Genomic DNA, 11,426 nt, shown 5'->3' on the forward strand with positions numbered 1-11,426 from the left:
AGTGCATGTCAGTTGGTGGAACCAGTCTCAAGTAAGAGTACGTGTAAGGTCGGTCCGGGCCGCTTCATCCCACAATGCCACGTGTAAGGAACGTAGCATAAATTCAAAATTTTCCTATGTGTCACCAAGATCTATCTATGGAGTCATCTAGCAACGAGGGAGGAGTGGATCTACATACCCTTGTAGATCGCGCACGGAAGCGTTCAAGAGAACGGGGTTGATGGAGTCGTACTCGTCGTGATCCAAATCACCGATGATCCTAGCGCCGAACGGACGGCACCTCCGCATTCAACACACGTACGGAGCAGCAACGTCTCCTCCTTCTTGATCCAGCAAGGGGGGAGGAGAGGTTGATGGAGATCCAGCAGCACGACGGCGTGGTGGTGGAAGTAGCGGGATTCCAACAGGGCTTCGCCAAGCACTGCGGGAGGAGGGAGATGTGTCATGGGAGGGAGAGGGAGGCACCAGAGCTTAGGTGTGGCTGCCCTCCCTTCCCCCACTATATATAGGGCCAAGGGAGAGGGGGGGCACAGCCTTGGCCCTTCCTCCAAGGAAGGGTGCGGCCAGGGAGGAGTCCATCCCCCCCAAGGCACCTCGGAGGTGCCTTCCCCCTTTAGGACTCTTCCCTTCCCTCATCTCTTGGCGCATGGGCCTCTTGGGGCTGGTGCCCTTGGCCCATATAGGCCAAGGCGCACACCCCTACAGCCCATGTGGCCCCCGGGGCAGGTGGACCCCCTTGGTGGACCCTCAGACCCCTTTCGGCACTCCCGGTATAATACCGATAATGCGCGAAACTTTTCCGGCGACCAAAACAAGACTTCCCATATATAAATCTTTACCTCCAGACCATTCCGGAACTCCTCGTGACGTCCGGGATATCATCCGGGACTCCGAACAACTTTTGGGTTACCGCATACTAATATCTCTATAACCCTAGCGTCACCGAACCTTAAGTGTGTATACCCTACGGGTTCGGGAGACATGCAGACATGACCGAGATGACTCTCCGGTCAATAACCAACAGCGGGATCTGGATACCCATGTTGGCTCCCACATGTTCCACGATGATCTCATCGGATGAACCACGATGTCAAGGACTTAATCAATCTCGTATACAATTCCCTTTGTCTAGCGGTACGATACTTGCCCGAGATTCGATCGTCGGTATCCTGATACCTTGTTCAATCTCGTTACTGGCAAGTCTCTTTACTCGTTTTGTAACACATCATCCTGTGATCAACTCCTTGATCACATTGTGCACATTATGATGATGTCCTACCGAGTGGGCCCAGAGATACCTCTCCGTTTACACGGAGTGACAAATCCCAGTCTCGATTCGTGCCAACCCAACAGACACTTTCGGAGATACCTGTAGTGTACCTTTATAGCCACCCAGTTACGTTGTGACGTTTGGCACACCCAAAGCACTCCTACGGTACCCGGGAGTTACACAATCTCATGGTCTAAGAAAATGATACTTGACATTATAAAAGCTTTAGCATACGAACTACATGATCTTGTGCTAGGCTTAGGATTGGGTCTTTGTGCATCACATCATTCTCCTAATGATGTGATCCCGTTATCAATGACATCCAATGTCCATGGTCAGGAAACCGTAACCATCTATTGATCAACGAGCTAGTCAACTAGAGGCTTACTAGGGACATGGTGTTGTCTATGTATCCACACATGTATCTGAGTTTCCTATCAATACAATTCTAGCATGGATAATAAACGATTATCATGAACAAGGAAATATAATAATAACCAATTTATTATTGCCTCTAGGGCATATTTCCAACAGAAACATCACTCGCTACATCACCCGCGGACGAGTCGCTCGCGTCGTCGTCGTCTTCGTCGGTGTCGTCGCCGCCGTCGGCGACGCCCCCATCGCCGTCGTCAACCACATCGCCTTCGTCTGCGACGACCACCACCGCGTCATCCTCTGAGGTGAAGGCCCTGATCAATGCATCCACATGGTCCTCTACCCAACGCGCCAGGTCACCCCGGACGGCCGTGGGTACGGGGGCAATGGCGGCGTCGAAGTCAAAGTTGGGGTCGGCGTTCAGAAGGTTGCTGAAGACATGGGAGAAAGCGCGCTCAAGAAAACCACAAACCCTTTCCTCCACAAGCTGGCGAGCCCTGGCAGATCGAGCCTCCAGGCGCGTCACCACCTCGGTAAAGAAGGTCAGGTGGCTGGCATAGTGATTCGAGTGAGGGGCCGGAGGATTCTCGTCGCAGATATAACCTAGGGTGGTGTTGGCCCTGTTCCGGAGGCCTTGTAGCATAGGAGCATGCTCGCGCTCCAGCGTCCGACGTAGGAGCACTTCCTCCCTGTTTCGCCGAGCGACGACCTCGGCGTCGTCAACTCGTTTCCGGAGGGAAAGCAGCTCGGTGCGGGCGGCGGCTGTGGCCTCAGCATGCCTCTCGGCCTCATCCAACCTAGGCCTGAGGGCGGTGGTCCTGCCCGCATCCTCTAGACCCGTGAGCTTCAGCTTCAAGTCGTACCTGCCCTCCAGATCTGAACGAACCTCGGCCACCCGGCGATTGATCTCTTCCTCGACTCCGGCCCCGCGGGCCCCGACGGCGTCTTCTACTTGAGCAACTTGATGTTCCCTCATCTCCAGTTGCTCGATCTCGAGGCTGCGCTCCACGGCTTCCAGGGCCAACGCCTCCTCGCGCTTCCGGACCTCCTCTTCCTTCGCAGGCGTCCCCCTCAGCGATGCAAGAGCGTCCCCGCGTGCTCCACCTGCTGCTCAAGGGACGCGCTCCAGGCCTGGAGCCCCCACCCGCGCTCCTCCGCAGCCTCGCGACGGCGATCGGCCTCGTGAGCCTCTTCCAAGGCTCCCGAGCGGGCTTCATGGGCGATCTTGAGGGACGCCTCGGCCTTTGCATTCTTGAGGTCGCGCTGATAGCGACCGAGGTTGATGGCCACCCTTAGCTTGAGCCGCTCCTCCACCAGCCGGAGGCCTTCAGCCTCAAGGCGCGAGTCAACACTAGCGAGCTCTTCACCGAGTCGGCTCATCGCGCCCATCGCCTCCTGGAAGAGCTCATGACGAACTATGCTCCGCTCGTGCTCGAGCTCGAATGCTTGACCCGCCTCGTCCTCCACCTCGGGGGCCGTGGGCGGAGCATCAAGTGGCGCGGCACCTCCCGGCTAGGGGCTGGGAGCTGACGCCGTGCCTGACGTCAGCCCGCCCTCGCAAGGAGCTCGAGCTGATCGGGGCTCACTGCTTGAAGAGGAACCGGAGATCGAAGTCAACCAGCTGCTGTCCATGAGCAAAGGAGGAGCCCTGGGCATGCCGGCCAAGCTCCAGGCCAGACCATGGGGGAGGGGCGGCCAAGCTGAGGACTCAGCGCGCCATGAAGGCGGGGACGCTCCCCCAACCGACCCTCCACTAGGGGCGGCAGGTAGGCCAGGAACGCTCAAGGCCGATGGGGGAGTTGATGAAGGAGGAGGCAGCCTCTCAGAAGACGCAACAGCTTCAACGGAAGGAGCCCTGAAGGACAGACGTCAGAATAAGAAGACCACACGCAAGAAGCCACAACAATAAGATGCTTACGCGTCAATGGCGATGTACTTCCGTCGCTTCAACGGCCCGAAGATATTGCTGCCGTTGGGGGACCCCTTCCTCGATGTCCACACAAAGACGACCGAAGCGCTGGACGTGACGGCCGGTGCGCGCTGGAGCCAAAGAAGAACTGAGAGGGATGGCTTCAGGGGAGCCCGGTCGTGGCAAACAGCCCGACGCCTTCTCACTGCAACCTCCCGAGGCTCCTGGAGCCTCAGCCTTGGGAGCCACTTGTTGCATCTCCTCAGCAACCGACACCTCAGGAGGAGGGTCGTAGGCCCCTGAGGATGACACCCCCGGATCACCACTCAGCATGTGCTCCTCAGCACTCGAGTCACCGGCCCCCGTCGCAGCTCGTCCTCCTGCGCCGCCACCTGGGGCGAGCTCGGCACCGACGGCGAGGAAGGGAACCACGACGACGGGGTTCTTGCAGGGCCCCACAAAGCCGATTGGGCGCAGGCCCCATTCGTCAAAGGAAGGCATGCTCGCGGCAATGCGGCTTTGTTCTCGCAGCGGTACAACAGGCAGCTGTTTCTGGGCATCTCATCCGGCAGAGGGACGCCCGATAGGACCGTGAGCACTGTTTGCCGTGCCGCAAGAGGAAGCCCCTCCTCCTGAAACCTCATGTTGTCCTGGCTGCGGAGCAAGTCCCACATCGGGCGGGAGTGGCGCTGAAGTGGAGCGACTCGACGCCTGACGAACTCCCTGACCACCATGGGCGCAGTCACGCCAAGGTCCTTCAACCACCTCAACCTGGCCCAGATGGGGGAAAGGCGGGGGCTCGTGAGCTTCTGATGGCCCCAGCCGGAGTTTGGAACAACGGGCCCTGCCGAAACTTGGAGCAGAGGGTTGAGCACGCCGGCGTCAACAAACACCCATCATGTACGGAACTTGCTCGTGGATGAAGGAAGCTCGAAGTCGATCCCCGCGCCCGTCGTTGCAGCCACGGCCTGGAAACCCACGCACCCTGAGCTCTACCGGGGACCAGTGAGATGCAATGAGAAGAAGTGGCGGAGGAGTGCCACGGAAGGAGTGATGCCCACCATGGCCTCGCACAAGAAGGCAAAGACGGAAAGAAGGGTCACAGATTGAGGGTCGAGATGGAGCATGTGGATCTGATAATGCTCGAGCACCGCATTGAAGAAAGCGGATAAGGGAGGAATCGGGCCAGCCCAGAGGGCCTCAATGAAGATCGGAACCTCGGTGACTACCCGAGCCATTCGAGAGCGAGACGCGGGCCAAGCCACCGTCTCTCCCCACTCGTTGAAACTGGAGGCAAGCATGGGGCGCACCTTGTCCATGCCCTCGTTGTTGAGCACCTGAGGCCGGCCGAGCACCGCCCGAAGGACGGAGGCGCAGTTGGCGGAGACATAGGTCTCTTCCCCTTTTCGGCTTGTTTCGGCGCCATGGCGGTGAAGCAGGCGGAGCACAAGTCAGATTGGGAGGGCAGGGCAGGGCCTCGAGGAAGTAAGGAGATTGGAAGAGCCAGGCGTGGCGAAGGAAGAATAATTGTGTAAGACGCGGGGGCCGCATGGCCAGGCGGATTCAAAGGCAGCATAGGGAAGCGGAGACACCCACGTCAAATCAACCGCCATGCATCAACCGAGGCCGCAGGCTTTTTGGGCCCCGCGGTGCTCCGTAACTACTAGGAAAAGGCCTACTAATGGCGCACCTAATTTGGCCATTAATGGTGCATTAGTGGTGCGCCATTAGTGTCACGCCATTAGTATATTTTACTAATGGCGCACCACTGGTGCGCCATTAGTATCTGGTATACTAATGGCGGACCTCAGATGCGCCATTAGTATATACAACAGTGCGCCATTAGTATGCCTCCCAGGGGGCCATGTATACCCAGGTGCTTTGACATACTAATGGCGCACAACAACAAGATGCGCCATTAGTAACTTCGGCATACTAATGGCGCACTGTTCAATGATGCGCCATTAGTATCCTTTGGCATACTAATGGCGCACTGTGATGTGATGCGCCATTAGTATGAATATTAGGTTTTTTTTATTTTTTTATTTTCTATTTTTAGCATAGGTTACAAAATGTATAATTGGACAAAATATAGACAGCACACATCAACAACAGATTCATCGAATACAATAGAAGATTAGTCTCTGAATACAATTCATCATATTAATCTCCGAATACAATTCATCATATTAGTCTCCGAATTGAAAAGACCGAACAAAGATAGAACATTATATTACAAGTCTCGAGACCGCGAGTAGAGAGTTTGTCTTCACATTACAAGTCGATATCGATCATCTAAACTACCATCACATAGAAGAGAGCTGCGGTCATCACGATGAGCATCATCACGATGAACCTCGTCTTCATCCGGTTCCTCCAACGCTCCCTCCCCTCTCCCGCTAGATAGCGGGTGTATCTAGATTCGGCCTCGGCCCTAGTGGTGTACCCTTTGTAACTGTTACCGCTGAATCGGTGAACCTGTCTCCGACACTCCTCCCAGTCGTCGTAGACTCCGGGAACCTTACCCTTGTACACAACATACGACGGCATCGCTATGCACTAGCCAAACAAAACGTTAGTACCAATTCACAGACAATACATAAGCAATATATAAGTATGCAACAGAACGATCGGAAGATAAAAGCAAGACATTAATAGCATCGATTACATCTAAGTTGAACGACTCTCGAAACCAAAGAGACATACTACAAGTTCATTAAAGTTTAATTACAACATGAGCCAATCGATGTTTCAGAACTAGACACAGCATCACTGCTTTCGACTTGACTCAAGGGACCGGAGCGTGGATGAAGCCGCCGTCTATCGTGGGAGTCATGAAATAACGGTCGTTGTCAGCCTGCATTTGTAGCATTGTGTCGATGTCACTGTTGGACGATTGATTTCTGAGGTAGAACTGCCCCGAGGTACAAAGGACATCTTGATGGATGATTTCCGCAAACTCCGATTGGATGCGAAAGAATTCTTGCCTGATGTCCGCGTCCTGGATTGCCGACACACTCGCGGCCCAATCTTTGAGTTTACTCGGTAGCAGAAGTTGATGATGGTCCCGTACGATCGCCCGCATGTGATGGATGGCGTAGTAGGCACCCTTCTGACCGCCAGGCGGCTGCTTGACGCAGCAGAACGTCATATTGTGGGAGAACACGTGCTTGCCGTACTTACGAATAGGCCTGGTGAAGGTGCCTCTAGATTTGGCGTAGCCGGGGAGAACATCATCAAGAACCTTCTTGACATTTGTGTAGTCTACGTTCGAATGACATACGTGGCCATGGAATATTTGGGGCTTAGGAGGATGAGCGTGCAATGTGTGTCACTGCAGTAAACACGAAATGTTAAAAGAAAAACAATCAAAATCTAAGAATTCATATGTTACGGGGCGGTTGAGGGGAGGACTTACTCGGGAAAGTGAGGCACGAGGAAGTTATCCTTATCTTGGTTTGCCAGAATGACGCCTTCGAGGTAAGAACTCGCGACTTGCCGGTCCCCAGCGCTGCCCAAGATCTTGGCACGCATGTAGAAGGGGTCGACTATCACGATGTCCGGGGTCTTGTCGCGAATGATCTGCATCTCCATACTCAGCGAAAATAGCCGAACGAAGGTGTAGTGCAGCGGATGAAGGTTCAACATAGCGTGGATGTCATCAAACCGCAGGACGATCGTACCCCCGATGGAGTTATCCACAAAGCCCTTGCCCTCTGGCACCTTGGCCGTGAAAACCGGGTATGCCACATCCTTCTCTGTGAGACGCCGCTTCTCCAAAGAAAGAACACTGTCATGCAGACTCCGCATAGCACCGGTTGCAGCATCGAGCATATTTCTCGGTAGCATCGGCCTACCCGCCACATGCAGCCTCCTCATTAAATCCTCAGGTGAAGGTGGCCTGTCCTGAGCACAGATCGTACTCGGTGCTGGCTGGCCCGCACCCTTGTTAGTCTTTCTTTTGCGTGCCTTCTTCTTCTCCTGTAATGGGACCGAGTTCTGCTCACAGACCGCCTTCTTGAGTGTGTTGGGGCTGATAATATTTCGCACCTCGCCTATCTGAGGCTCGGTGAAGTCGGCAGCTGGAGGCGTCTCCTGAGAGCTGAACTGCAGACGACGCTGTTGCAACTTGGCTTCTCCGCGGTACCAGCTAGATCGCGCACGTCTTTTGTTGGGTTGGGTTCTTCAGAAGGAGGCCCCATGAAGTCGCCACTGTACCCATGATCAGCAAAGTACTGATCGACGTTGCCAAATGTATCGTCGTCGTCGTCGTTCTGATCCTGTGCCATATGCATGTTTGGATCCAGTGGCATAGGGATGTCCGGCACCGTTGCGGCGGTCTTGTCATGGGGCCGACTTGGCGCCTGCACGACTGGCGGTGTTGTCTTTGGGGTGGTGTCCCCCGCCCCCAAACGAATCTGGCTCTTCGACCAAAGCAGGGGCCAGCTCAGGCAAGCGCTGAGGGTCATCACGTCATCATCGTCGGCCCCGACGGGTCGAATCGGAGGTAACAACTCGTCGCAGCCTGACAGCACCCGAACCAGTTGAACCCTAAACAAGTTGGGTGGCATCTGGGTACCGTGGAACAAGGGGTTGCCCGGTTGAACGATTTTGCCCTTGGCGACATCGACCAACTCGTTGTGCACGAAGTGCAGGAGAGTGCACGGAACGTCGGCGGCGCCCTGCGAAAACATGTAGGGCGTCAGGGATGCCCAGTCAAAGGCAAGGAGATGAAGTCCTCGGCCGAGAGAGGCTTAATTAGTTACCGTGATGATGGCGTCGAGCTCGGCTAATGTCGAGGCACCGCCAATGGCGGGCGTGCAGTTGACGGAGGGGCCGCTTGCTGCAGAGGTGCCGGCCGGCGTACACCCGGGTGCATTAAGCTCCCGTGCCGGCGTCGGAGACACCAATGCCGCCTCCGCCGGAGACACCAATGGCCCCGCCATCGCGTTCTGCGAGTTGCTGGCCGTGAAGCTAGGAATCGGGGGTGGCCCCTGTTGGCCGCCCGCAATCCACGCACTCAACCCCTGGATCAAGGTAGGCACAATGGCGGTGATCGTCGCTCCGAGTTGTTGTTGCACTTGCTCTTGGACAATCTCCAGAATCCGCGCCACCTGTGCCTTGAGTTCTTGAACCTCGCACGCCTGACTTTTCGAGCTGGTCTTTTTCTCCTTTCGCCCACCAGTGTTATAGTATGACGACCATTTTGTCGACAAACCTTTGCCGGCCACACGACCAGCTGACGTCGGCTTACTGAGCTTATCCTTGTTCTTCATTACATTCAACGCCCTATTTAGAGTGGTGTCCCAAGGGTTGCTCTTAGTCGACCCCGGACTACTGCTTTCAGTCGCCTATGGAAGGAATGTGAACCATTTAGAAATTTGGCTTCATTAATTAGAATTCAACCATATGGAGCTAATTACGCGGGAGTGTATTCCTTACCAGAACAAGCTCAAGCGCCCTGGTCTTCGGATCCGTGGTAAGCTCCTTTGTTTTAGGGTCCTTCTTGTACCGGGCCCTGACAAAGTTCCTGGTCTGCTTGTCACCATATTTATCGAAGAGGGGCGGTAGGCCTTGCTCGGCACGGTCCGCTCCTCCTTGTCCCATATAGGCTCCGCCACTCTGTAACCGCCGGGACCGAGTGTGTGTTCCCCTAAGTTCAGCTCCCGCATTTCTTCCCCCCACTGACTTGATTCGGAGTTTGCGGTGCTCGAGCAATTGATCTTGAAGTCGTTGTAGTCATCTTCGGTGATCGAAGGATTTTTCTCCTTGATCTTCTCATAACTCTCACCTTTCTCGATCATTCTCTTCACATTGCTTTTCCAAGTAGACAGGGCCTTGCTCATCTTCGTGAGGGCAGCATTGTTCACTTTATTCCCTTTGAGGCTTGTGTTTTCAAATTTAGCGGGGAACTTGTATCATTCGTGCAGCTTCGTGAAGAGGAGGTTGCGCAAATTCCCTCGGTCAGGATGCCTCAGGTTCTTGGTGTTGATCGAGACGGTGCTCCGGAGAATGCACCCGAGCTGAAGCGAGTACCCCTTGACTATTCATTCGGGCGCCGTTGGATTCCCGTCGGAGTCCACTTCAGTAACTTCCTCCTTGAGGGTGTGGAGCACGGTCGGGCGCCGGTCCTTCCGTTGCCTCTTCGGTTGGCTGCCATCTGTGCATGCACCGCCATCATCAGTGGTGGCATCCTCGGCGGCACCATCAGTGGTGGCATCAGTGGGGTCATCCTCGGTGGCACCATCAGTGGTCTCAGGATCGGTGGGGAAGGCGGCGTCCTCATACAAGTGAGGTTGTTCCTCCATCTCCTAGGACAGCTCCCAGAATGCCTTGCCGCCAGAACCCCCGGCCTCATCGTTGTTGGCCATGTTTCTCTCTAAATAGGAACAAAGTTTGTTCAAAAAGTTGGTTATTGTCAAGGAACAAGATCATGGTCTCATCATTTAGGGTTTGTCGACACCGAGGCATCCTAAAAGCTAAGCTTTTATCATTGAGGGTTTTTCGACGCCGAGGCACCCTAAAAGCCTAAGCTTTCATCATTTCGGTTTTTATCGACACCGAGGCACCCTAAAAGCCATGCATTAGTCACAAGTACGCCGGGGCACTTGATCCTACTTAATTAACTACTAAGATACCCCGGCCCATGCATTAGTCACAAGTACCACATATGTCCTTTTTTTAGCAAAGTCATGCTAAAATTCACGGAAAATTTCAGCATGACCTTTGCTGAAAATAGGACATATAGAGTACCCGAATTTGCCAGAACGGAAGTTAATCGACATTCCAGCAAACTCAAGGGCCTCTCGGGTGGACAAGGCAAAAAGGCCTCCATCACAACATGGAAAATACATTGGCATGTGAAGAGGTGAAACAATATATGCAGCTTGCTTTTGCTTTTCAGTGCCAAATTCTAGCTAGTACCAGCAAATTAACATCTAGCAGCAATCATTTTCAAATATATATACACTAGACATTTTAATATTAACCTAAGGAAAAATGAATAGTTAGGTTAATATTAACCCAAGATACATCAACTACTGCACTGTCCTGCCTAATAAAAATAGTCATGCCAGCATATAGTATATAAATCTGAATTTGTGTTTACAAGAAGAGTGCCCATTGCAATGTAAACCTGAGAACACAAATCACCTCAAGTGTAGGATATAGCAGACACCTACTTCTTCAGTCAAGTGCAGTAAAAGACCATTTGCAGAACCTATTTAGTCAGAGTTGAACATTACATAAGATGAGAACTCTACATAACTAATATTGGTATGATAGATAGAAAACTGAGAATGGATAAAAAAAATTAAGCATGGCAGCAAGATGCTGATGCATCTTCTGTGTCGCCAACTTTCAAAACAGAACCGGAATTCTGTTGATAAATGGAAGCATGAAACTTCAATAACAGAATTTGTGCCAATTGTGGACCCATGTTGTACTGAAAAAGATTTAAAACAGTTGTGATTAAACATTGTCAAATCTGGTTAATTCCCTTGCATAGTTGGTTGATGATTTAAGTTACGACGATCAACTGGTCAGCAGCAGTTGATTGACAGATGCACCAAATACAACAATTCCAATTGCAATCTCCAAACAAAAACTACCCCAAAAAAAGGTGGCAACATATGAGAACAATAATGGAGCTAAACTACACATCACATGGCAAGTCCAACATATCAGACTGCCTTCAATTGTTGTTCAAGTGAAAGTGGCCATTGCTTCCTTCTTACTAAGGAGGATACATAACGTTTGTTTGCTTCTTCTGGTATTCCCCCATGGCCCAGTACTAAAGGAAGATGACAGAATAACTACACAATCTGTATAGTTCGTTATATGCTAGTGGCACTGAAAGCTTAACAAAAA

This window comes from Triticum dicoccoides, chromosome 3A (assembly GCF_002162155.2).
Source record: "Triticum dicoccoides isolate Atlit2015 ecotype Zavitan chromosome 3A, WEW_v2.0, whole genome shotgun sequence".
Taxonomy (NCBI): domain Eukaryota; kingdom Viridiplantae; phylum Streptophyta; class Magnoliopsida; order Poales; family Poaceae; genus Triticum; species Triticum dicoccoides.